Source organism: Palaemon carinicauda, chromosome 15, assembly GCF_036898095.1.
Source record: "Palaemon carinicauda isolate YSFRI2023 chromosome 15, ASM3689809v2, whole genome shotgun sequence".
NCBI lineage: Eukaryota > Metazoa > Arthropoda > Malacostraca > Decapoda > Palaemonidae > Palaemon > Palaemon carinicauda.
The window spans coordinates 60,233,801-60,259,289 of NC_090739.1; the positions used below are offsets into that span (position 1 = coordinate 60,233,801).

Genomic DNA, 25,489 nt, shown 5'->3' on the forward strand with positions numbered 1-25,489 from the left:
GTCTCCTCTTTAGAAAGACCCCTCCTTCTCCCTCCCCGCCTATCCCTTTGGTGTAGGCTTGCCTACACACCTCTGTCCTTAGTCCTACAACTCCCTTGGGTGAAGTGGTAGGGCTAACTTGTTCTCCTGCTAGCTGGCCGCTCTGGTACACTTACCCTTCATAGCGTTCTATGGGGGTGGTTGCCGGCGGGGGATTCCCCCCTCTTTGAGTGCCCTCTATCCCTCCCTTGGGTTACCACAGGCACCCGGCCACCTGCCGGCTCCCTGCTGCCGGATGTTAGGAGTATCCACTCCTATCATGAGTGCACTCTCTCCGGAGGGATGCCGGAGGGGTATAGGATCTTACCCCTTCCATCCCTCATTACCTTTCTCTCTTTTTATCCTGGTGCCGGTCCCTTGCCGTCTCTACTGCCGGCGATAACCGCCACTACCTTAGGTGACATTCTTTCATAAGATGCCTCCCCCCTCTAAGACGTCAGCCTTCCGTGTGCCGGAGGCTGCCGCCTTCCGTCGACATACCGCCGACGTCCCACCCCTCATTTTACCTAGTAACAGCCGGCCGACTTTCGGAGTCTGCCACCCGCATGCCGGCATTGATTGCCGGCAATCTAGGTATACAACCATATACATATCTATCTTATGAATTGATCCAAGGCTCACCATGCCGTCAGCCTTCGGCTGCCGGAGCCGCCGTCCCCTGCCGACGACCCGCTGCTGTGCCGGCGGTCACCATTATGGTATTATCCTTATAGATGCTCAGTGTGTCTGCCTTGATGCCTTCCACTCTGCAGGAGCAGCCTCCGGTGTGCCGTCGGTCTGCCGGCACCCTTATGAGACATTAAGGGACATGTACCCCTTCCCTGGCTGCCAGCAACATGCCGACAGTCAGTATGTTGCAGCCAGATGGCTTGGCCACTTCCATATAGGTATTGTCTTACCATCCAAGATTGTGGCTATGCTGTTTGATTGCACATTACAATAATTCCAGCATACTCTGTGTATCTTAGTGCAGTCGATTGCTGGAACTTACATTTAATAAGGGGTTTATCCTATTTCCCCTCTCCCCCAGGGATCTGAGTGGTCTCGACCCTATTACACTCTGTGGACAATTCCTGTTAAAAGCCTAGCTTGGCTCATCCATACAGATTTCCCTCATTGTGACCTTCGGGTACAAAGGAATTGTCTACGGATAAGGTTACGGTAACTGGCTGGGCGGGATTCACAAGTATGTCTATCTACTTCCTTTCCCGCTCATTAATCTTAAACATTAATATGTTCTTATAATTAAGTTATTCTTAACTTTAGATTAAGTTATCCTTAATTTTAGAGTAATGTAAGTCATTCTTATGCCTTCCATGTACTCATGATCTCTTTCTTTTACAGGAAGAGTATTTGAAGTGTGAGAGTAACTTCTGCGGGGTGAAGCGCCCGGACTTCTACGGGCACAAGGCGTGCCGGACCCACGCCCCCTGCGCCGCCAAGAAAGGCGACGAAGTATTGGGACCCGCAGAACTGTACAGTCTGCAAAAGTCTTCTTGTCGAGGTTTCGACGATCCTCCTACTGCGGAGGCAAGGGACATTGCTAGGGAGAAGCTACGCAAATGGGTGCGTGGCTTCCAGAAGAACGCCACTGGACCGTACCTTCCCAACGAAGACTTAAGGGGCCTTGCTTTTCCCAAAAGCATCCAAAGATTCAGTGGTCCCCCGTGATCAGATCCCACCGTCCAGATCGTGGTTGAACCTGACATAGTCATGGCACAGTCCATGCGTGAGTGCCATCTTGATTTCGACAACGTGGAACGTATGTCGGAAGTGTCGGAAGAGACGGAGAAGAACCTCATGGGCGAGGAGCTCGACTATGAGGAAGATCAGGTGGAATACCCTGATTCGGAGACCGAGGTCGCTCCTGCACCGTGCGAGGAACCTGTTCCTTCGACTTCTGCCACCCCGGACCCTCTTCCATCGGCCACTCAAGAGGTCTTCAAAATGCTTGAAGCCCTCATGGACAAGAAGCTGCGAGAGACTCTGGAGCAATTCCGGACGACTCTCGTCGGCTTCAAACAACCGAAAAGGATTTCGGTTAAGGACCTCCCCACCTGCTCGGAAGCTAACCCATGGAGATACGCCGAGCATATGCCAATTACAACTGGCAAGATTTACATCAGTGAAAGGGTTGGCTCTATTTTGCTGGAAGAAGTGGAGTTCTTCCCAAATTTCGAGGCTTATCCTGACTGTTACGTCCGGCTCGGGTCCGAACCAGCCTCAAAGTAAGAGACCGAACCAAAAGAAGTTATTGTGTTCGATCTCGCGAAGGCCCAAGCTATGTTAGCTCAGGCAGTGAAGAGTCGGGGTTTCACTAACTCCAAGATACCGGCGCTTAGTAAGAAGCATCCAACCTTCGTTGCGCCAAATACTGCGACCTTCCCCTTCATCGAAAAGGCCTTCACAGCGGTCATAAAGGCAGTGGAGGAAGGGAAACCTTGTCTTGCACTGGAGGAGTGCAGACCCTTCTCCATTACTCTTCCCCCCGATGATAGGCACTGGAAAGACATCCAGTCGACCTTCACGGTAGGAAAACTGGAGCCTGATGTAGCCAGTCGTCAATTCAATGAGGACCTCCCAAGGCTGAACGATCACCTCCTTCGTAGGGAACAGGATACGAAGGAGAGACTCGCCGCTTCGCTGTCCCATCAGGTACAGCTCGAACTCATGGCCGGGGATACCAGAGTCCCGGACTTTTATATGGTCCTCGCTAAGTCGCACCTGGCGACTGTAACCAAGGACCTATATAGCTTCACTAGGGCTCGCAGAGCCTGTCGAGAATTCGTGTTCGCTAACGCAACGGTGAAACACGAACTCCGGAGGCTGATTTCCTCCAATATCTGGGGCAAGTATCTCTTCCCATCTACCTTGGTGAAAGAGATAGTGGACAAAGCTGCCACGGAGAATAGGAACCTTCTCCATAAGTGGGGCATGTCCCGAAAGAGGAATTCCTCTCAGGATGATGGCCCTCAGCCTAAGAGGAAAACCTCGAAGCCCAGACCCCAGAGTAGGAGACGAGGTAAGTCCGTTGGGGGGAAGAGGGCCGAGGCCCTTCCCCAAGAGTCTGATCTTCAGGATAGTGGGGTTGTGGCGTCGTTCCAGACGAGTGAGGGGCTTGAGAGAGGGCCGGGAGTGTGTTGGGAGACGGAGTCCTGGTGCAAGCAGGCCACGTCTCCTCTGATGACCCCATGTGGGGAAAAATGTCCCTAATTCTTCTCCAGCCTCTTTGGCGTGTTTTTCAGTCATTTCTGCAGCCGAGGACGTCGCCGAGAAGGAGCCTCCCAAGTCTGAGTTGCAGCGTTCCCCGGACCGGCAGTCCAGGGATTTCTCGCCACGAAGGCCATCCTCCAGACGCAGATATGACCCTCGCAGGGAGAAATGCGAGAAGGCCGCTTCAGGCAGGCGTAAGGCCGCGAAGCTTCCGGTTCACCCCGCCAGCGGGGGGAACCGTGCTTCCTTACGGGCAGCCTGGCCGAATCAGCACAGCTGGTTCGGCCCTCGGACTTAAAGGAACGGTTCCCTCCGTCGGGTCAGCCCACGGGATCCGCGTTCTCGGCCCCCAGAGAGAATACACGAACGGTAGTCCTCGCCGGCATGGCGATGCCAGTTCTGACCCCCGAACCTGGTGCGGAGGCTCCCGCCGGGGAAGACCGGTACCACCGCAGGGGAGTGCCTGTTATTCCAGAACCGAAGCGCCCGGTGGGAGTGCCCGGTGACCCGGCTCCTCGGGATCAGGCCGTAGGTTCTGCGGACGGTAGAGAAGGTTCGTTCGTTCCGACGGTGATGCCCGTCCTTCGACGTGAACCCCGACAAACCTACAGCAGGCTCAGGCAGACCGGCATAAGTCCTCCAAAGGCCACCTAGCTCGGCACGAGCGCAGTGGACCCAGGACGGAGGCCCCCGTTCCGACGGTGATGCCAGTCGACAGGCGTAAGTCCGCGAAGGGTCCGGCTCCATCCGCCCAGTGGAGAGAGTCGCCCCTTCGGTCTGGCAGTCGAGTCCTGACCTCCAAAGGCCACCTAGCTCGGCACGAGCGCTGTGGACCCAGGACAGAGGCCCCCGTTCCGACAGGCATAAGCCCGCGAAGGTTCCGACTTCTCCCGCCCAGCGGAGAGTCGCCTCTTCGGACTGGCAGCCTTGTCCCGGCCTCCGGTCCTTCGATGGCCAGCCCTGAACGGAGGAACCAACCAGCCAGCACGGGGAAGCCCGTGGCTCCATGGATATCCGCAAGAGCTCCATCCTTCCAGCGGAGGTAGCCGCTGGATCGACCCGGCAGCATGGCTTCCATACCCGGTACCACGACTGCTCCATTCAGGATTCGTGGTCAACCGCTGGTAGGCCAGGGTACTCACACCCCACGGATTTCCCGGGAGGGGGTAGACCCATGATCCAAGCATTGGAGGTGGCCACTGACACACCCATGATGGCTCCCTCCGCCCCGGCGGCTCCATCCGTGATAGAGCCAGCCGTGCCATAGTCCTGGTCAGCCCCATCCAAGCATTGGAGGTGGCAGCTGACACTCCCATGACGTCTACCTCCGTCCTGGCGGCTCCATCCGTGATGGAGCCAGCCGGGCCATCGTCCCGGCCAGCCCCATCCAAGCATCGGAGGAGGCCGCTGACATGGCAGGGTACTTAAACCCCGCAGATCTCCCCGGGAAGGGGTAGACCCATGACGGGTACCCCCGTCCCAGTGGCTTCATCCGTGATGGAGATAGCCGCTCCATCGTCCCGGCCAGTCCCATCCAAGCATTGGAGGGGGCTGCTGACGCATCCATGACGGATACCTCCGTTCCTGCGGCTCCATCCGTGATGGGGCCAGCCGTGCCATTGTCCCGGCCAGCCCCATCCAAGCATCAGAAGAGGTCTCTGACATGGCAGGGTGCTTAAACCCCACGGATTTCCCCGGGAGGGGGTAGGCCCATGACGGCTCTATCCGTGACGAAGGCAGAGTGGGTTTTCCCCGAGCTGGTCGAACGGGGCTATTGCCTCTCCAGTGCCTGTCTTGGTGACCGCTGGAGAGGGAGCCCCGCACCTTTGCCCAGTGCCTCTTCTACTCCGTCCGCCCGTCGGATGTAGAAGTTGGCACACGTAATCTTTCCCTTGCCTTGCCCCCCGTAGGGGAGCTTCGACTCCTCAGTTAACCTTCATACCCTCCTACTCATACTCCAGGAGAGGGCGTTCAGGCCGCGGCTCTCGAAGGAGTTAGGAGGGGAGGCCCCCCCTACTCCTGCTGGCGCCTCAGGTGGGGGGATGCCTCAAACGATATTGGCAAGCATGGCGGGACCACGGAGCAGATCCGGGGACCGTAGCAGTACTAAAGGAGGGGTACAAGCTTCCCTTCCTAGCGGATCTCCACCTCGGATCCCAGATCAACAGGCGGAGTGGTTGGCATCCAGAGACCCCTGGAGAGTAGCAGTATTGCAGGAAGAAGGCTCGGCAATGCTGGCGAAAGGGGCAGTAGAACCAGTCGCGAACCAAGTCCAAGGTTCTACAACAGCCTCTTCCTGGTGGAAAAGGCAACAGAGTTCTGTAGACCTTTCAGCCCTCAACAATTCGTGTACAACACCGGCTTCAAGATGGACACTCCGAAGTCGGTCGTAGCGACCTTGAAGGAGTAGGACGGCTGAGGTCCATAGGCCTCAAAGCCGTCTACTTCCAGGTCCCTGTTCATCCTTCCAACAGGAGGTTCCTAAGGGTAAATTGGAGTACCAAAACATGGCAGTTCAAAACCCTATGCTTCAGACTGTCGACAGTCCTCAGAGCTTCACGAAGGTCTTCTCAACAGTTTAAGGCTGGGCGTACGAACAGGACGTCCGCCAGATTCGGTACTTAGGTGACTGGTTGTTGCTTTCAGTCCCAGAGGAAGTATTGAGGGAGCAAGACGAGATGCTCCTGCAGTTCTACAACGTCTTGAGTATCATCATCAACCTAGAGAAGTCCCGGCTGATTTCCTCCACCAGGATGACCTACCTAAGGTTGGTTCTAGACTTCCGGATGGCGGGGGCCTTCCCCTCCGCGGAGAAACTGGACACCCTGAAACATGAAACAGATACTCTGGCCCTTCCTGTCGGGCCAACCCAGGAGAGCCAAGGTCTGGCAAAGACTGAGAGGACTCCCCGCGCTAGATAGTCCTGGTGTCCCCAGAGACGAAGGAGGTCCTGGGGTGGTAGCAATCGGAACGAACACCCTCAAGGGAATGCCCTTTTCTGCCGACCCTCCGGAGATGCTCCTGTTCACTGGCGTATCCAAGGAGAGATGGGGTGCTCATCTTCTCGACAAAATGGCAAAAGGTAAATGGGAAGTCGAGGAGACGAACCTGCACATATACGTGCTGGAGATGATGATCGTCCATCTACCCCAGGGAAGCTCCGGGTATCCGGGGTGCGACAACGCCACAGTGGTGGCCTACGTGAAAGAGCAAGGAGGACTAAAGTCGAAGGAACGGTGCAATCTCACGATGGAGTTCCTAGGATGGGCTGAAGTGGAACAAATTAAATTTTTCAGCCAGGTTCTCTCCGGGGAAGAGGAACGTCCTGGCCGGTGGCCTCAACTGGAAGGGTCGAGTGGTAGGGCCCGAGTGGTCCCTACACCCAGAAGTGGTCAAAACCCTCTCCCTGAAGTGGGGCTCGCCGGTGTTCGACCTCTTCTCCACGAGACTAAACGCACAGCTCCCCGTGTTCTGTTTTCCTGTGCCAGATCCAGCGGCAGCATTCGAGGATGCCTTCCAATGGGACGGACGGCCATCCTGTGGGTGACTTTGGTAGCGCCCTGGTGGCCAGGGAGAGAGTGGTTCGCGGATCTAAAGGAACTGGCATGCCTTACACCTGGGCCACTTCCAGACAGACCAGACCTTCTCCGGCAGCCTCACTTCCAGAGGTTCCACGAAAACCCTTGGTCACTCCTTCACGTGTGGAAGTTATCGAGCGTCTCCTAAAAAGGAAGAATTTCCGTCGAGGCCAGCATCAAGGATGGCAGGGTACCTGAAGCGTTCGTCAGTCGAGGTGTACCTGGCGTAGTGGGCTACCTTTTCTAAGGGGTGCTCCTCGAAGAACATCAGGCCATTAGGGGCCTCCATTCACGAGATAGCAGACTTCCTGGTCTATCTCAGGGACAGAGTGGGCATGTCCATCCCAAGTCTTCCTCCTGAAGGACATAGGTCTTGGTGCCTCCAGGTAGATCTCTACGCTCTTCAGGAGCTTCGAGCAGTCGTTTTTCCCTCAAGCCGTTTGAGTGCCCCAGGGGGATGTGGCTAGGGTACTTGAAGTTGGTTTTGGAACCTCCCTTCGAGCCTCTAAAAGACATTCTAGACAAGGAGCTCACCCTCAAGGCAGTCTTTCGTTAGTTCTGGCATCAGCAAAGAGTAGGTGAGATTCCTGGACTGTCGTACGAGATCTCTCACTCGAAGGGTTGGCGAGATTCTACTTTCAGATTCTTACCCTCCTTCGTAGCCAAGACTCAGAATCCAGTTGTTTGGGACCCCAAAATGGAATGGTTCCCAGTGCCAGCTATCCCTCGCTCGGACAACCCGAGGGACTTGCAGTATGGCAGTATTTAGAAAGGACAGCTAGACTTCATCCCGAGATAAAGAGTCTGTTCATTTTCCTCGGGACTGTGAAGGAGCCAGTCTCCAAGAACACTTTCTTCTTCTGGATAAGGCAAGTGATCGTCAGGCCCTACAGTAGTGCAGGGGTCCCCTTTCCAAGAAAGCCCAGACCCCACAGCATTAGGAGTCTAAATGCTTCTTTGACATTTGAGAAGAACATGGCAGTGGGCCAAAACCTGCGGGCAGGTACTTGGTCTAACCAGTCGACCTTTACGGCTCACTGCTTGAAGGACTATTCGAGAAAGTCCCTGGGCGGTTTCTCGCGCGGTCCCGTCATTTCTGCTCTCCAAATGGTTTAAGGGCATAGTCCCAGTGGTAACTGCGGGTAGTGAGTCCAAGAGACACAAGTTCCTTCCTGAGCCCTTGTTCTTCCTTCCCCTATTTCCTTACCAGAAATGGCTCGGGTAGCCCCCTGAAACTGCCATGGGATACACTATCATTGGGAGGACATGTCTCCTAGGATTCTTGCAGAAGTGAGTTATATAGACACTAAGATGGTTTTTTGCGTAGTTTTCCCTTGTTCTCGTGTTTTCTTTGAGGTCAGCAGAACCTAATCTCCTACCTAGGTTCCTCTTCTATTCTCGTCACGGTCTCTAGGTCCTGAAGGACACTCCCACCTCCTAAGGTATAAGTCTCCTAAGAAAGTAGTTCGAGGTAAGTATTCTGTGTTGGAACAAATCACAAATTTTAAGTAATTTGTATTTTTCCTAACAATACTTACCTCGAACTACTTTCGGGTAATGGCCCGCCCATCCTACCCCGAGTGCCTTGCTGGACTTCATAGATACCTAAGCTATCAAGAACTTACTGGAGATCGAGACCTGAGCAAGCATGCTCTCTGACCTGGGGATAGCCTCAGGGCAGGTTCCACTCCACCTGAGGTTACCCCTCATAGAAAACGGGACTAGGGGTAAACTACACAAAACTGGTCGGTTGGGAGGAGATCCCAGATACTACTAAGAAAGTAATTCGAGGTAAGTATTGTTAGGAAAAATACAAATTACTTAAAATTTGTGATATTTTCAGGGGCTCAACCCATGACGTCCTGATGGAAGGTTCCTTTAGTAGCTTCCCAAGGGTATATATGTCTACAGTGGTATTCCCAGAGAATGAAACCAAAGGTTTCACAGAATTCTAACTTCTGCGCGAGTACCCTTAAGATTTACTCTCAAGGATATCGTATGTAATCAGGGGACGTATTCATGACACACCACATGGCATTCGCACCCCGAATAGCCTTTACGCTTCGAGGGGGATACGTCGCAGAATTAGAAGGGTAGCCGCATCAGAGGTTACCCTGGTTCCCCTACTACTATCGTATCACAACCGCGCCAATTCCCTCTGGCGGGCATTCCTTAATTTGTAGCGACTCGCTACGGTTGTTTCCTGTTGATCTGGCATTTCCGATCAATTTCTAAGGATCTTTATGCTTTCTACAGCTTCTTTCATCCATCTAGAAAGTTGGGTATTCATTCTTTACAATATGTATATTAGTTCCAGCCTCACAATGAAATTAGTGCATTTATTTTGATTGGATCTATGCTGATTACCGGTGTCGCCATGGGCGCTGTCGTTCATTGGGCATGTGTTATTCAATTAGCAGAACGACGTTCCCTGTTTTAATAGCTTTAATTGTTATTGTGAAAGCTATTTAGGCATTTTATAATTATAAAGATATTTATATACTTAATTTTCCCTTTTCTGTGTCGATCGTCTATGTCAGAGTTTCGGGGATTTTAGGTAACTGAGATCTCGCTTTGCCTAGGTAACCCAGCCTAGACAACATATACTTTCGACATTTCGCCGGTTACCCTTGTGTATCGGTTATCATTCTTTGGAGATTGTTATCTCCTGTAATTGTTATAGCCGTTACTCGTCTCAAATAGAGATTTATGGGTAATCTCTCTTCCCTCTGAGAATAGCCTTAGGCTATAACTCTATGCGTCGGCCTTGAATTTCGAATTCAGGCATGACTAGCTTAGAGTTTTCTGTCTCATCCCTTAACAGCAGACGGCAAGGTTTGGGATTCGATCAGAACCTCAGAGTATTTAGTCTTATGTCGGCGGTCAGTCGGCGGGGTGAATTGCATTCCCCTGCCCGCTGAGCTGCCGGTATAGGAGGCTAGCCCTCCCTAGCCTACACCTAAAGTGGTTGCATGATGCCGCCACCTTCTCCCTGTGGTCTAGTAGACTAGTCCTATGCTCGCAGACCCTGGGCTGTAGAGTAGTATGCTCATGTGGCCTAGGATGGCGCAGCATTGGAACTCTGTTTCTCCCCTGTTGAGAGGAAACGGCATGGCTGCCGTCCCCTTAACTGTATAAGCACCTCCGGTTGGGGTTGTGCTGATACTGAAACGGTGTTTCTTCAAGGTGTGTAGGTCCGGCAGCATTGCCGGCCCCTTCCATACCTCGTATAGGACCCTATTTTCCCACCCCCTCTGTTCTTTTACGATGGCTGAGCCATTGTCTTTCCTGAGCCGCCGTCCTGTAACCTTACCATTGCCGGTGGGTTGCCGGAGCCGGCCAGACCCCCTCTCCTCAGCTAAAATCTCTCCGAAACCATACCTACCAATATTACAGCTTCCTAAATGTGCGACATCCTGTCCCTTATCCCTCCTTTCTCAACTCCAGTTCGAGGGGAGGAGGTGGGGATGGTGGTAACCCCCCCCCCCACTCACTGCCATTGCATACACAATGGCAGTCTCAAGCTGTCAAACTACAGTTGGTTTGGTTTCAGGTGTTGTCTGAAACAAAAAGGCAGTTCAATTACGAACTCGCGAAAACACAGAAACTCTACGGGAATTGGACCAAAGATTTCACTTATTCATTGTGGTAACTGGCAAATTGGTGATCCTTTCACTGGCTCGTAGTGATAACAACGACGCTAGTCATTGATTCACTGTCACATCTGACTCCGCCGCCGAGAGCCGGCAGTGTGTACCCTTGGTCACCACCCAATCAATGACTCGTTTGGTATGCCTTCAGTCGGCAGCCCGCCGACAACCGGCAGACTGCCGACAGCCCAAGGGGTTGCCGACGATTCAGCGGGCGGCTGGCTCCGAGTATAGTTTTCACCACTAACCAGTCACATTGAATGCTGGCTAGGATGGTGTGCCTTCTGTCGGCGACCCGCTGACGACCGACGAGTCCCTGACATGCCGGAGAACTGCTAGCCATATCGGTACTGAAGTACTGTGCCAGTTGACTTATCCCCAAGTACTAGCCTTGACGGTAGTATTCCAGTTGTATAGGTGTATACAATACCCTATACATCTGTGGTATAGGACCATATCATAGACAGAAATGTTTGGTACATAACCGTACAATAGAGTAGTTTTCCAATACTCTGTGCTTCTATGCACAATCTCTTGCTGAGACCTACCTGATTTGGGGACTCACTTCCCCCCTTTCTTACACTGACTCTTCACCAGTCTCTTTGATTCTCATTATTAATTCCCTGGATGTAGGCGCTGTTTACGTTACTCTATCCTTATGGGTTAGAATCTTCCATTGGGGCCCCCCTCAAAGAGGATACCCTAGAATCAATAATTAGGAAGGTCGCAGCAGTTGGCTGGAGGGATTCACACGCATGTGTCTCTCCTATTCTTTTCCAGCGTACTTATCCTAAGCTTTATACAATAAAAAGGAATCTTCTATTACAGTAAAACACGACACTGGGAAGCTGATGTAGGCAAACGGTCAGGTATGACCTAAAAGGAGGACGGAAAAGTTTCTTAGTTCTCCTTGGGATGTTCAACAGCATCCCGCAGTCACAATGACCGTTGTTCCACAAACAGTCAGATATGTACACCTTCTGATCATGCGAAGCAAACAAACGCTTCTGGTAGGAGGGAGGTTCCTTCCGGATCGCTGGACCTTCGATCCTTGGGTCCAAGGCCTAACCAAGATGAGACTAGAATGGAAATAGACATACCTCCACCATCCTTTCCTCAACTCTTCCTACATTCCAAAACCCCCCTGGAAGAGTATACCTTAGAGCTAGAGCATACTAACGGTAAGGAAAGTAGAGTCCATCGATTTCCAGGAAAGGCTGTTTGGTGTTCACGTGAAGGACTCAAGAAAACTCTGAGTCATTCTGGACTTGTCGCCACTCAAGTTCCAATAAAACAGCAAGTTCAGGATGTTAATCTTTCTGAACATAAGGACCTTATTCAATAAGGGGTGTTCGCAGTCTGGTCAGACCTGAAAGATGTCTATCGGCAACTTCCAGTCAGTCACCCCCTCTCCTCCTACCTAGGATCCAAGTTACAGAAGATAACATATATCTTAGACAAGATTCTCGTCGGACAAGATTCAGTCTTAGGATCTTTACGGAATTGGCAGACACAGTCAAGCAAAACCAAGCCTAGAAAGAGTTCAGGGAACAAAGGACCTGGACGACAGGCTGGGGTGGGCAGCACCCGAAACAGCTGGTCTATGAGCATCCATGGAGATGATCCGGCCCCCGGAACATCGGGGATGCAAGTTAGCTTCAAGAAGTCTTGATTCTCTCCAGCTCAGGGGCTTCAATGTTTTTAAAAAACCATTGAAACCTGTGGTCACCCCAACTCTCCTTTCCCTTGGGGATGTAAAAGGAGATTGCAAGGTCGGTCAAGAGACTAAGGTAATCAGTCAGGATTCCAAGACGATACAGGGAGGAGTTTTGAACTCTCTCCAGTTTACAATAATGACAGACCCAGTGCTACGAGCACAGCTGTAAGATGCGTTAAGAGGCTGGAGAAGATACGCATCAAACGCTCGAAGAGATCTAAAAGGACCAATTATGGTCGTTCCTTCTTCGCTTACCCTACAATGACCTAAGGCCACAGGCCCGTAGGCCATGTTAGCCCTGTAATGGGTGGGGAAACTCTCTCCATGCAGATCAGATTTCCTCAGGCTGATCTGGGGCATTGAAGCGATAATGAGGTGTCGAAACTGTCGAGGATAAGGGACGTCTCATTTCATTAGGTGATGTTAGCCATCCCTTCCCTAAGGGAATGGCACCTATCAGCAGCTCATGTATAAATGATCCGCAAGGTGACAGCGGATGCTCTTCTCGGGCTCAAGCCTATAGAGTTGGAATGGTCCACGGACGCAGACCTATTCCCTCCCAGATGGGAACAAGTCCCCGAGCTGCAGATCGATCTCTTCATCACGAGCGTCATTAAGATACTATCTCGATATATAGCCCCATATGAGGATCCTCTAGTGGAGATAACAGACATCATGTCTCTAGAATAGAAGGGATGGACTTAGGGATTCATGTTTAGCCCATCCAATCTCTTGCGGAAGGCCCTCTACATGCTGAGACCCTTCCAGGGAAGAGAGGCTCTGTTGGCTCCCAGGTAGCCCAAGAGCACCCCGTTCCCTGTAATGAAGGAACTGAGGCTGAGGCGGGTCCTAGTTCTGCACCTATGATTATCCAGGAGGTTCAGAAGTTTTCTGCCTTTGATTTATCATAGAGCACCCGATCCCTTCATCTTTTAAATTCCTTGCCCTAACGGTTAGGAAAAAGACTTGGGATCTCAAAAGGCAAAATAGAATTCCTAGAAGAATACAAGTCTAGTCAACTAGAAGACATTACGAGTCTTCTTGGGAAAAGTAAGTTGCTTTGTAAAAGCAAAAGGACCGAAGGGAATCTCATGATCTTCTGCCTGTCCTTCTCTGTCCACCCTTATAATCAAGATCTGGCAGCCAACAGCACGATGGCCTTTGAGAAAGGAGGCAGTGCATCCTTGGATACTATGAGAAGATTGGTTCCTCGGCCCTGTCCCCATATGAACCCTTGAGTAAGCACCAAGAGTATGGCCAGCTTTGCGAGAGAGGTCGCTAGATTGGATTTTTGGATCCATGGACCAATATCTACGTGCAAGTCAGCCTCGATTAGACCTCTTCTATATGCCCTTTAAGTGGATCTGACGAATGAAATCTTTAATAAGATTCCGAAGACATGTGCAGGCTTAGGCCTGCAGCACCACCAAAGCCCATCTCATGGTCTTTGGACAAGGTCCTACATTATGCCCCCCCTGTGAACAATGAGGAATGTTCCCTCAAGGATCTAACCCAAAAGGTTATTTTTGTGTTCGCTATAGCCTCTGGGGCTAGAGTTGGTGAAATAGTGGCCCTATCTTGGGATGAGGGCCACATTAAGTGGGAGAACTGCATCTCTTTCCTGATCCAACCTTTCTTGCTAAGGACGAGCTACCCGCTAAGAGGTGGGGCTCCTGGAGAATCTGCCCTCTGAAGGAAGATGTCTCTATGTCTGCTAGAGTGCCTAAGGTCTATCTTCGTAGAACTTCAGGCTTCAGGAGAAACTGCTCTTTACAGGAGAAACCTCTGGATCAAACTATCCCTACAACTGAAGGCGAAGCTCACCTACCTTTCGCGGAGCGGATCCTGACAGTAATCCTGCAGATAGTGATCCGAGAAAAATTGCTTCATCACTGGACTTTTCAGTGTGTGGACTTGAGCCTCTTCGCTCATTTACTGGACGGAGGTTGTCCAGAGTGTCTTACAGACACTATGCTAAGCAAGTCTATGAACTGAAGCGTTATGTGATGGCGGCAGGTGGTATTTTGGACCTTGTCGTCTAGCTCTGCGATGAACAGTCAATTGATTGGGACTATCAATTAGAAGGAGAAGGGGTCAGCAATTTTCGTGTGACCTCCCTTTGAATAAGTGTTGCCAAGGTAACACCATATCTGTTCAGAATCTCAGGTGTGGAATTGTACAGATAACACTAGTGCCGTGTGTACGTAGTACACAGTGTTGTTAGACTATATCATGTACAGAAATTATAAAGAGAAGTCTTATTAAAAGAGCTTTTCTTCAGTCTGAGAGTGGCACTCATCATTTCTTCCCCTTTCAAAAAGGGAACATTAATTTCTGTATATGTCTCTTGTATAATTTCCTTATCATGCTACATTCATTTAGCATGTAGTCTTTTATTAGAAATAAATGTCTTTTAAAATGCAGTTGCGTCCTAATTCACCCGACAATTGCATGTTTAAGATGCCAGAGTTCCTTGACTTACTCATTTAAGTATTTCTCATATCGTATGCTTACAAACAATGGATGGGGACACTGATATTGGTTGGGTAATATATACAAACCTTGAGACAGTTTGTATTTTCAGTGTATACTCATGTTTGTTCATACAATATATGCTACCTTGAGGGCCCTTTTCTACCATCTAAAATGAGACTTCCCTGTAGGGGGCAGGAAGCACTAACATTGTTATGCTTAGTGATAATGACGGATAACGGTAACGTCATTTGTCTCAATTGGCCCTTTTGGCTGTAGAAATATTGTCCCAAGGTTAGGGCACTGATGAAAATCCACAGATACATTAATTCTCTGGTATGCTTCCATCAGAACGTCATGGCTTGAGCCCAAAAAACGGATTTTGAGTGAAGCGAAAAATCTATTTTCGGGTGAGATGGCCATGACGTCCTGATGGACCCACCCTTCTTTTCTAAGAAAAGATCTTCACAGTTTCCCTCCCGAACTACTGTATCTGTAGCACCATGCTCAACGCTACAAGGAATGACCGCCAGAGGGAATTGGCGCGGTTGTGATACGATAGTAGTAGGGGAACCAGGGTAACCTCTGATGCGGCTACCCTTCTAATTCTGCCACGTATCCCTCTCAAAGCGTAAAGGCTATTCGGGGTGCAGATTGCCATGTGGCGTGTCAAGAATACATCCCCTGATTATATACGATATCCATGAGAGTAAATCTTAAGGGTACTCGCGCCAGAATTTACAATTCTGTGAAACCTTTGGTTTGATTCTCTGGGAATGTCACTGTAGTCATATATACCCATGGGAAGTTACTAAAGGAACCTTCCATTAGGACGTCATGGCCATCTCACCCAAAAATAGATTTTTCGCTTCACTCAAAATCCGTTTTATATATATATATATATATATATATATATATATATATGTGTGTGTGTGTGTGTATATATATATATATATATATATATATATATATATATATATATATATATATATATATATATATATATATATATATATATATATTTATATATATATATACATACATACATATAGATATATATATATATATATATATATATATATATATATATATATATATATATATATATATATATATATATATATATATAGATTATATATATATATATATATATATATATATATATATATATATATATATATATTATTATTATTATTATTATTATTATTACTAGCCAAGCTACTGAAACGTTAAAATCGCTTCCTGATGAATAAAATTAATGCTCTCGTATCCATGTAGTTCTTTTTCTGTTTCTGTGTAATAATAATAATTTTAATAATAATAATAAGAATAATATGACTTGTATTTTTCCGTAACACACAAACCGTAAAGCTTACTTCGAAACATATCATCATTTTTAGTTTCTTTTCAAAACTATAGTTATTATTATTATTATTATTATTATTATTATTAGCTAACCTAAAAAAAATTTTGAAATTTACAGTACTTCCCTTAGCAGAGTTTTTGCAATAATTTTTTTCATCAGGAAAGCGATTTTAACGTTTCTTGCATTAATTTTTTTTCGTTAAAATTGCTTCCTGATAATTAATAATAATAATGATAATAATAATAATAATAATAATAAAGTAGAATTAAAGATTACTCAAAGGGCAAATTGTGCCAATTATCAAATCATTCATTTTCCTTTAAAACAGTAAATCGTGAACACGTTTTATAAAAGGAACATAGAAAATGGCCGAGGAGTAATTTCAGAACTTCCAGATTATAATAAAGGGATTTTGACGTAGGAAAAATCTATTTCTGGGCGAAGGACCTGTGCCGCCCAGTGAATAAGCTCCATTTAGCACTTATTCTTAGGTAATTTACTGCTAAATATACCAGAGAAAAAATGTAAAGGAGTGCTAGGTTAACTAGCTCGCTCACCTATTGGTGTCGGTATAAAATTGGGCGTATATTCCAGAGGTCCCGCACTATTTAGATTAATCCACGACAGAGAACCCCAATAGAGGAGAGCCGTTCAACCTCACTCGGTACTACTAACAATGCATCCGCCCAGAACCCAACTCCTTAGCACCCAAAGTTTGGGGACTCCAAGGGAGAGGAGCTGGGAGGGTTCACTGGGCGGCACAGGTCCTTCGCCCAGAAATAGATTTTCCCTACGTCAAAATCCCTTTTCTGGGCTCGAACCTGTGCCGCCCAGTGAATCTATACAAGAGAAAAATGTCACCAAACTTGCAAAATAAAGGAAAAAACATAAGCGTAAGGGAAATACAGGATGCTTTAATCAGAGATGAGTACCAAAAAAAACAATTATAAGGGTATCTTAAATATGAACATAAATCCAATAAGGTAGGTATAATAATGCCGTGAGTGATAATATATACAGATACTCAGGAGCATAAAATTTACAAGTATAATAACAGTATTCAGGTGTGAGACCAACGAATACAATAGGGTATAAATGAGGCAGGTAAGAGGGAGATAAAGAGTCAAGGCATTAACCTGTGAGTTACTTGGGAGTAACTACGCTCCCTGCGGCTACTGTAGAAAATTTTAGGGCTTCCAAATGTTTAAGGTAGTGTTTCTTGAACACTGACGGTGATTTCCACCCTGTATACCTGGAAAGGTCTGTAAAATTCATGTGGTGAAAGAAGTTCACCGAGGTGGCAACCGCCCTGATATCATGTGCAAGAGGAAAAGAGTCAGGGTTAGCTTGTTTAATAAAATACAAAATTTGTTGCCTGATCCCTTTAATAGTAATGGTATCGCCTTGTTCTCTAACGAATAGAGGCCCCGAGGAGTTAGAGGAGGTCCGGGATAAATAAGACCTAAGAGTAGTGACAGGGCACAGCGACGGATCTTGCGTGAGGGGAACAATTTTCCAGGAGGTCCATCTGTTTTGAGGGTCTTCATTCTTAGCCAAAAAGAATTTGTTAGGAGAAAGAAGGACCTCTCCTGAAGGCAGAAAGTCAATATGACCCGGGTCTCTCGACAAGGCTGCCAATTCAGAAATTCTTGCCCCGGAAGCCAAGCTCACTAGGAAAAGTGTTTTCCTGAGAAGGGGCATGTAATCACAAGAACTGTTAATGGTATCAGAAGCCAATTTGAGTACGTCATTAAGGAACCAGGTCACCGGGGTAGGACGAGTAACCGGTTTCAGTCTGGCACAAGCTTTCGGAATTGAAGCTAACAAGAGTCGGTTAAGTCTATGTTAAAACCCACTAGGAAGATCTTTTTCAGAGCCGATTTAATAGTGGTGATAGTATTGGCTGCCAGACCTGATTCTAATAAAGATCTAAAGAAAGTGACTGTAAGGTTCAAGTTCATACAGTTCACGTCTGAGTCTATTAAAAATTTTGCCAACTTTTTAACTGCAGAGTCATACTGGCGAATGGTGGAATCCCGTTTATCCGATTCTAGGAACAAGGTGTTTTGAGGATCAATATTGGCACCATGCATAGCCGCAAACTTCATAAAGTCCATAAAGTTAGGGCGCTCTGAATGTTTGAGAAAGCGTACACAACGCGTGTTTGTACTATCTGAGACAGAACCGGATTGGGTATCGGGTGAGGGTATAGTCTCAACTCCCGCAGGAGAGGATACCAGTTGCTCTTGGGCCAGTTGGGTGCGACCAAGGCTACTTGTCCCTTGAAGGATCTTAGTTTGTCTAGAACTTTCAGTAAAAGATTCACCGGGGGAAAGAGATAAATCTTTTCCCAGTTGTCCCAATTCTGTGACATGGCGTCTGTGGCGTAAGCCTGAGGGTCTAGATTGGGAGCCACATATACTCTCAATTTGTGGTTGGATTCCGTGGCGAAGAGGTCCACTTGGAGACCGGGAACCTGAGAGAGAATCCACCGAAATGACTTTAGATCGAGTGACCATTCCGATTCTAGAGGGGAGGTCCGGGACAGGGCGTCTGCCACTACATTCCGGACTCCCGCCAGGTGGACAGCTGAAAGATGCCAACGGTTCGAGGCTGCTAGGGAGAATATGGCTACTAGAACATGGTTCAGAGGCCCTGACTTTGACCCGCCTCTGTTGAGGCAGCGGACCACCACTTCGCTGTCGAGGACCAGACGAAGGTGTTGTTTCTTGGGAAGAGCGAGACGTTTCAGGGTTAGAAGAACTGCCATGGCCTCTAGCACATTGATGTGAAAATGGCGGAACAAGGGAGTCCAAAGACCTTGAACTTTCTTGAGCTGAGAATAGCCGCCCCAACCTGATAAGGATGCGTCTGTGTGAATGATTAATTCCGGGGGCGGAAATCGAAGGGGAACTGACTTTGACAGACTGTTTGCTCTTGTCCAAGGAAGAAGTCTTTCCCGTAGAATGGGAGGAAGGCGGACTTTCCTGTCCCGGAGCTTCCGGTTCGCCCTCGAACGCCAGACACGATTGATATCTTTCAATTTTGCCTTCAGAAGAAGATCCGTCACTGAGGCAAACTGAAGGGACCCCAGAATCTTCTCTTGGAGTCGTCTGGAACTTACTTTGTCTTTGAGAAAGCGTTTGGTGTTCCTTGCAATCTCTAACCTCTTGGGTCTGGGAAGACACAGAGTATGAGATATGAGATCCCATTGCAGGCCGAGCCATTGGAACTTCGATTTTGGAAGAAGACGGGACTTCTTGAAGTTGATCTGGAAGCCTAGAGACTGAAGATAATGGATGACTTTGTGAGTGGCTTTTAGGCAATTTTGGGAGGTGTCTGACCAAATGAGCCAGTCGTCCAGATAGGCTACTACTTGAATCCCTTGATTCCTGAGTTCCTGAACAGCGACTTCTGCTAGCTTTGTGAAGATCCTTGGGGCGATGTTGAGCCCGAAAGGCATCACCTTGAAGGAGTAACTTTTGTCCCCTAAGCGAAAGCCTAGGTACGGACGGAAGTGTCTCGCTATCGGGACGTGATAGTAGGCGTCTGTAAGATCGATAGAGGTGGTGACGGCCCCACGGGGAAGTAAGGTCCGCACCTGCGAGACGGTAAGCATTCGAAACTTGTCGCATTGAATGGACAAGTTGAGAAGGGATAGATCTAGAATCACTCTTCTCTTGTCTGAATCCTTCTTCGGGACACTGAACAGCCGACCTTGAAACTTCAGATGTTTCATTTCTTGTATGGCGTTCTTTTGTAAAAGATCCTGGACAAATTCGACCAGGTCCGGAGTGGAATGTTGACGAAATTTGTTCGGAGGAGGAGGTCCTTGAATCCAACTCCACCCCAGTCCCTTGGAGATGATACTGAACGCCCAGGGACTGAACCTCCATTTGTTGCGGAAGGCATAGAGCCTCCCCCCTACCTGCTGCACCTCAGTATTGGTTTGAGGAGTTGCCTCCACGTCCGCCTCGGAAGTTCTTTCCTCTGCGAAAGGCTCTTCCCCTGCCTTTGTTCTGGTTAGAGCCACGGTGGTAGCCTCTACCTCTACCATAACTCTGGGAAGAGCTATGAGCCTCGTAAGACTGGTTAAAGGCAGGGGAAGTGGCGGAGGCACCAGAAAGCTGGCTCTTAGGTAGCAGAACGGTGACATAGTCATCCGAAGGAGCCCGAGAGGTGGAAGGCTGTGCAGGGACAACAGAAGATGTAGGAAGAGGCAGCCGGAAGTTGGATGAAGCACTCTGTTGTTGCCTGAACTGGGTGGAGGTATATGGTCTAAGCTTCTTCCTACCCCGGGCTTGATAATTTGCGGGGTCATACTTGCGTTTAGGGGTCAAACCCCAACGGGCTTTAAGGCTCTGATTAACCCTAGTGGCCTCCGCCAAGACTTCCTCTACGAGATCCTCGGGGAAGAGATTTGAACCCCAACAGGAGGACCGGATGAGTTTATTAGGTTCATGCCTAATCGTCGCCTCAGCTAGGACATGCTTGCGACATCTGCGTTTAGCAGTAGCGAAGTCATATAAGTCATAATATAAAGACTGTAACGTAGCCTTGTTGAGAGACTTAAAAATACTCTCCGTATCGTAAGTCAAGGCTATCGACTCCGTGGATGTGGCCAGGTTTAGAGTACGGCCCACACGTAGGCGGTAATCATATTCCTGTTTAATGAGGGATTCCGGGAGACGGGGAAGCTTCTCACTAAACAAGACTGAGGCACAGTCTGCTGCAAGCTTGCCGGAGGTAAAGGTGGTATGGACGTTGTCCCAACACTCAATACCTGAGGGAAGAAGGAGGGAGATTGGATCCACCTCTCGGATGGGAGGCAAGGGCTTCTCCTCCAGAGCATATTGAAAGGCAAGCTCTGCCACCTTATTGACGCATGGAGTCAAGGTGTTCTTGTCCATTAAGAACATCGTAAAGGAGCTTTTATAAGGCGTCAGCATGGTGTTAGTGCAGCCGATGTCATTCAAAAATCTGGCCCAAACAGATTGGGCTTGCTCCTTCGGGAAGATGACCGTCTCTTTGGGGACCTTGTCTAATCGAACTAAAGCTTCCTCGGTAAGTCTGGCATAACCATGAAATGGAAATGCCAGACCAGGAGGAAAGAATTCAAAGTCCTCTAGAGGACGAGTGCCAAGACCCTCCAGAGTCAACATTCCGTCTGAGAACGGGGAATGAAGAGCCATCCGCCAGGGGTTGTTCTTGGCAAACGGCGGGAGCTTAGAGGCATCCGGGATGAGAGAGCTTTGGACTCTCTCCGGAGCTCCTTGCTCTAAAGCCCCAATTCTCTGACCGAAGTTAGAGAACATCGAGTCCATCCTCGACTGCATCTCCGAAACCAACTTTGCCTGCATCTCCGACACGATGCGAAGCATGGCTGATTCGGAAAGGCCCGGGCTAGCAGCAGGAGGGGCGGAAGGAACTCCCGGGTAGTGAGACTTAGAGGAGGAACCAGAGGTCTTTGAAGACGGGTTCGTACAATGTTTAGAGCCTTGAGAAGTCTTGTGAGGCTTGCGGGCTTTGGGTAAGGTCCTTGAAGTAGACTTATCCTTAGGGGGAACCGGGTATGAACGTTGAGACGAATCACGGTCCCCAGAAAATCCAAGAAAAGAAGAGCGATCAGAAGAAGAAGAAAGAGCAGGGCTGAGGATAGGAATCTCAGCGCCGGACACACCTGCCTCACTTACCACCCTACCTGTATCCGGCTCGTCTAGCAACATTGGTTCGACGTCCAGGTTCATGGAGGCAACATTATCCTCCAGACCTCGGGGGCGTCCGATGGATCTTGCTCTGGGTCGATGAGACCCGTTATAGTGGCATCAATGTGGGCAATGATGGGAGCTGCCACATGCCTAGCCACAGCAGCTGAAGACTTGGCGTTGGGGTAAACCATGGTGCAGTAGTCCTCAGATAGGACGTACGGCCGCTTAGACTTCACATTCCGGGCAAACCCACCAACCCACACCTTCAGTGTGGCCCGAGCCGCAGACTTTTGCTCCGGGGATGCCTGAAATAATAGTGGGAATTATAAAAGGGAGACCCCCAATGGTCCTTCAAGACCATATATATCTTACTAATAGTAAATAAAATAAGAAGGCAATATAGCCAACGGGACTCACCGAGTCAGATCCAAGGGTAGTGATGAGGTCGAAGCAAATCACACAGTTATCCGGGTGCCATACCACAACGTCTTCCAGTTGAACCCCACAAGGGGCATGAGATCGGCAGACGGAGTGGCCACAAGGCTGGTGCAGAACAGCTGCACAGGCCGGCGTCAGACAATGCACCATCTATAAAAAGAATAGTATATGAGAAACTGTAATTCTCTTAAATAGGGGCGGGTCTGGAGGACCCGGGCCTAACATAGGTCTAACACAAGATTAGAGCTTAACTGTACTATTCTTTAAGTAGGGGCGGGTCCGGAGGACCCGGGCCTAACATAGGTCTAACACAAGAATAGAGCTTAACTGTACTATTCTTTAAGTAGGGGCGGGTCCGGAGGACCCGAGCCTAACATAGGTCTAACACAAGATTAGAGCTTAACTGTACTTATTTTATTTTTTTTTTTTTTTTTTTTTTTTTTTTAAGTAGGGGCGGGTCCGGAGGACCCGAACCTAACATAGGTCTAACGCAAGGTTAGAGCTTAACTGTAATATTCTTACATAGGGGCGGAACCGGAGGTCCCGGGCCTAAACATAAGTCTAACTTGAAACTAAAGTATAGCCATCCATTCCGGTCAAGCCGGGAGCATAAAAAAGGATGCAATAACAAGGAATTAAGACACATGGTGTCTGATTTCCCGGGGCGGGGTAGACCCCGGGCCGGGAAATAAAGGTATATTCAATACCAATTCCTTTAGGGACTCCGGGGTAGTGATCTGTCATATATAATCATCATAGGAAATATTATAAAATAATAGGGGGGCGGAACTGTAGCTAAGAACTGCCAATCGAACCCGGAGGGTTTCGTATAACATAAGCCAGAATGAAAAGTGAATATAAAATAGGGTGCACCGGGATCCAACTCTGTTGACCGGTGGCCAACCAGACTAGACAGAGACGAAACCGCCGGGCCACCCGGAGGACAAAGTCCATAAACACTTAACTACCCCCTCTAAAAGGAGGGAAGGCAACGGTCCCTTAGTGGAGGGGGGAGAAGCCTAGCCTCCCACCTAGCTAGAGGGGGAGCGTGGGGGAGGATCACGTGATACGAGGCAGCAGGGCTACCAACTGACGATCCCCAACCAGACAGATCAAACGGAGTAATGGCACAAATATTCATTATAATAATAATAATAGCGTTAAATATATGAATAAACACACAGAAAATTTTTGGGCAAGGCATGCAACATAAATAATTAAATCACAAAAGACACACCTGATGGCTAAAAATAACATTGCCGCCTTAGCACGAAGGTCGGCAGCCATAGCGATACGTAAATGATATCGGCCCAAAAATTGAACCACGAGGATTCTTAACGCTAAATAATGAATATTCACAATAACAAATAATATTTGATAATAAAAATAATACACATAGTAACACCGCAAGTGAAAATTAAAAGCTCTCAAAAACAGGAGTACCAACTGTAGTGAAATCAAGCAAGATCGGTATGAACGGAGAGAATAAACTCCTATAATATAAATATTAAACGATCTAGGTTGCTCAAAACACAGTAAAACCCAGCTTGGTACTTAACTTAGACGGTGTCTCCTGGGAAACCGACGAAGAAGCCATAATTCACTAGAAAATAACCAAAATTCGAGAGCACCACAAAAATGCGGGTTACTTTACTCGTCGTGCTAAAAGGAGTTGGGTTCTGGGCGGATGCATTGTTAGTAGTACCGAGTGAGGTTGAACGGCTCTCCTCTATTGGGGTTCTCTGTCGTGGATTAATCTAAATAGTGCGGGACCTCTGGAATATACGCCCAATTTTATACCGACACCAATAGGTGAGCGAGCTAGTTAACTTAGCACTCCTTTACATTTTTTCTCTGGTATATTTAGCAGTAAATTACCTAAGAATAAGTGCTAAATGGAGCTTATTCACTGGGCGGCACAGGTTCGAGCCCAGAAATAATAATAATAATAGTTTTTGCATTAATTTTATTCATCTGGAAGCCATTATATTATAATTATTATTATTATTATTATTATTATTTTACTGCAATTTAGCAACATTGCAATAAGTCTGACTTCTATTATGCTATGATGCCTCTACAGCGACCTTGAAATTTCAAGCGCCTGAGGGAAATAGCATAGTGAGGAAAGGAAGCTCTGTGTCCCATTGGAACACACTCGGTATTGTTATTATTATTATTATTATGAATAAAATTATTGCAAAAACTCTCCTAATCATTATTATTCATCAGGAAGCGATTTTAATGTTTCTGATGGAAGCACTAAAACTTCCCTCTTGTGGATTAAGTCAGGTGTGATTTTGAGGTAATTTTTGTCATTGAAAAGGAAACTATGCAAAATGGACGATAGAGAGAGAGAGAGAGAGAGAGAGAGAGAGAGAGAGAGAGAGAGAGAGAGAGAGAGAGTGAGAGAGAGTGAGAGTAAGAGTAAGAGTGAGAGTGAGAGAGAGTGTGTGTGTGTGTGTGTGTGTGAAGTTATTGGACATGCTTAAGGCAGGCAGTTGCTAAGCCTCTGTTGCCCGCATTGACGGAGTGAATGAATCGACGGTTCGCTACATAAAGAAAGATGAAATGAAAATACGTAAAACTGCCTCAATAACGTTCTCCAAGGACACTAAGCGCGTTGTAACTCATCGTAATAAGACGATTGTGCAAATGAAAAATGCATTATCAATGTGGATATCGGGCTGTCGGTAAAAGAAGGTTAGTCTATACCAACATGATTCGAACGAAAGCCTAAACCCTGTATGATAGCCTAGTTCCTGAAGGAAAATCTAACGAAGATGATGATCCTGCCCCACGAGAAAAACGTGGTTTTGTTGCCAGCAAGGGCTGGTTCGAGAAATTCAAGAGGAGGTTTGGCCTTCGCAGCGTTCCTTTGTATGGGGAGGCCGCCTCAGCACACTAAGAGGCAGCTCTTAGTTACATCGAGGATGTGTTCCCGAAATCAGTTAAATAAGGGGGCTATCTCCCAGAGCAGGTGTTCAATATGGATGAAACTGGCCTCTTCTGGAAGAGGATGCTGTCCTGGATGTTCCTTTACAAGGACGAAGTAAAGAAGCCAGGGTTCAAGGTCCACGAAGATCGTGTCACTCTCTTCGTACGGGAATGCTGCGGGTTTCATGCTCAAGCCCGGCTTAATTTACAAGTCAATGAATCCTCAGGCTTTGAAAAACAAAAACAGAGCCTTGCTGCATGTCTACTGGATGAGTAATAAAAAAGCATGGATAACTAAAGCCCTCACACTCGACTGGTTCGTGAACTGCCTTATCTCACAGGTGAAGCTTTACCTTGCGGAGAATGGGCTG

At 48.1% G+C, this 25,489-nt stretch overlaps 1 protein-coding gene across 2 annotated transcripts in view; it reads left to right on the forward strand.

Moving 5' to 3' along the window:
* The window catches only part of Ranbp16 (Ran-binding protein 16), a 538,645-nt gene that overhangs the window by 240,060 nt on the left and 273,096 nt on the right, over positions 1-25,489 (forward strand). The gene's annotated exons all lie outside the window — the stretch shown is intronic.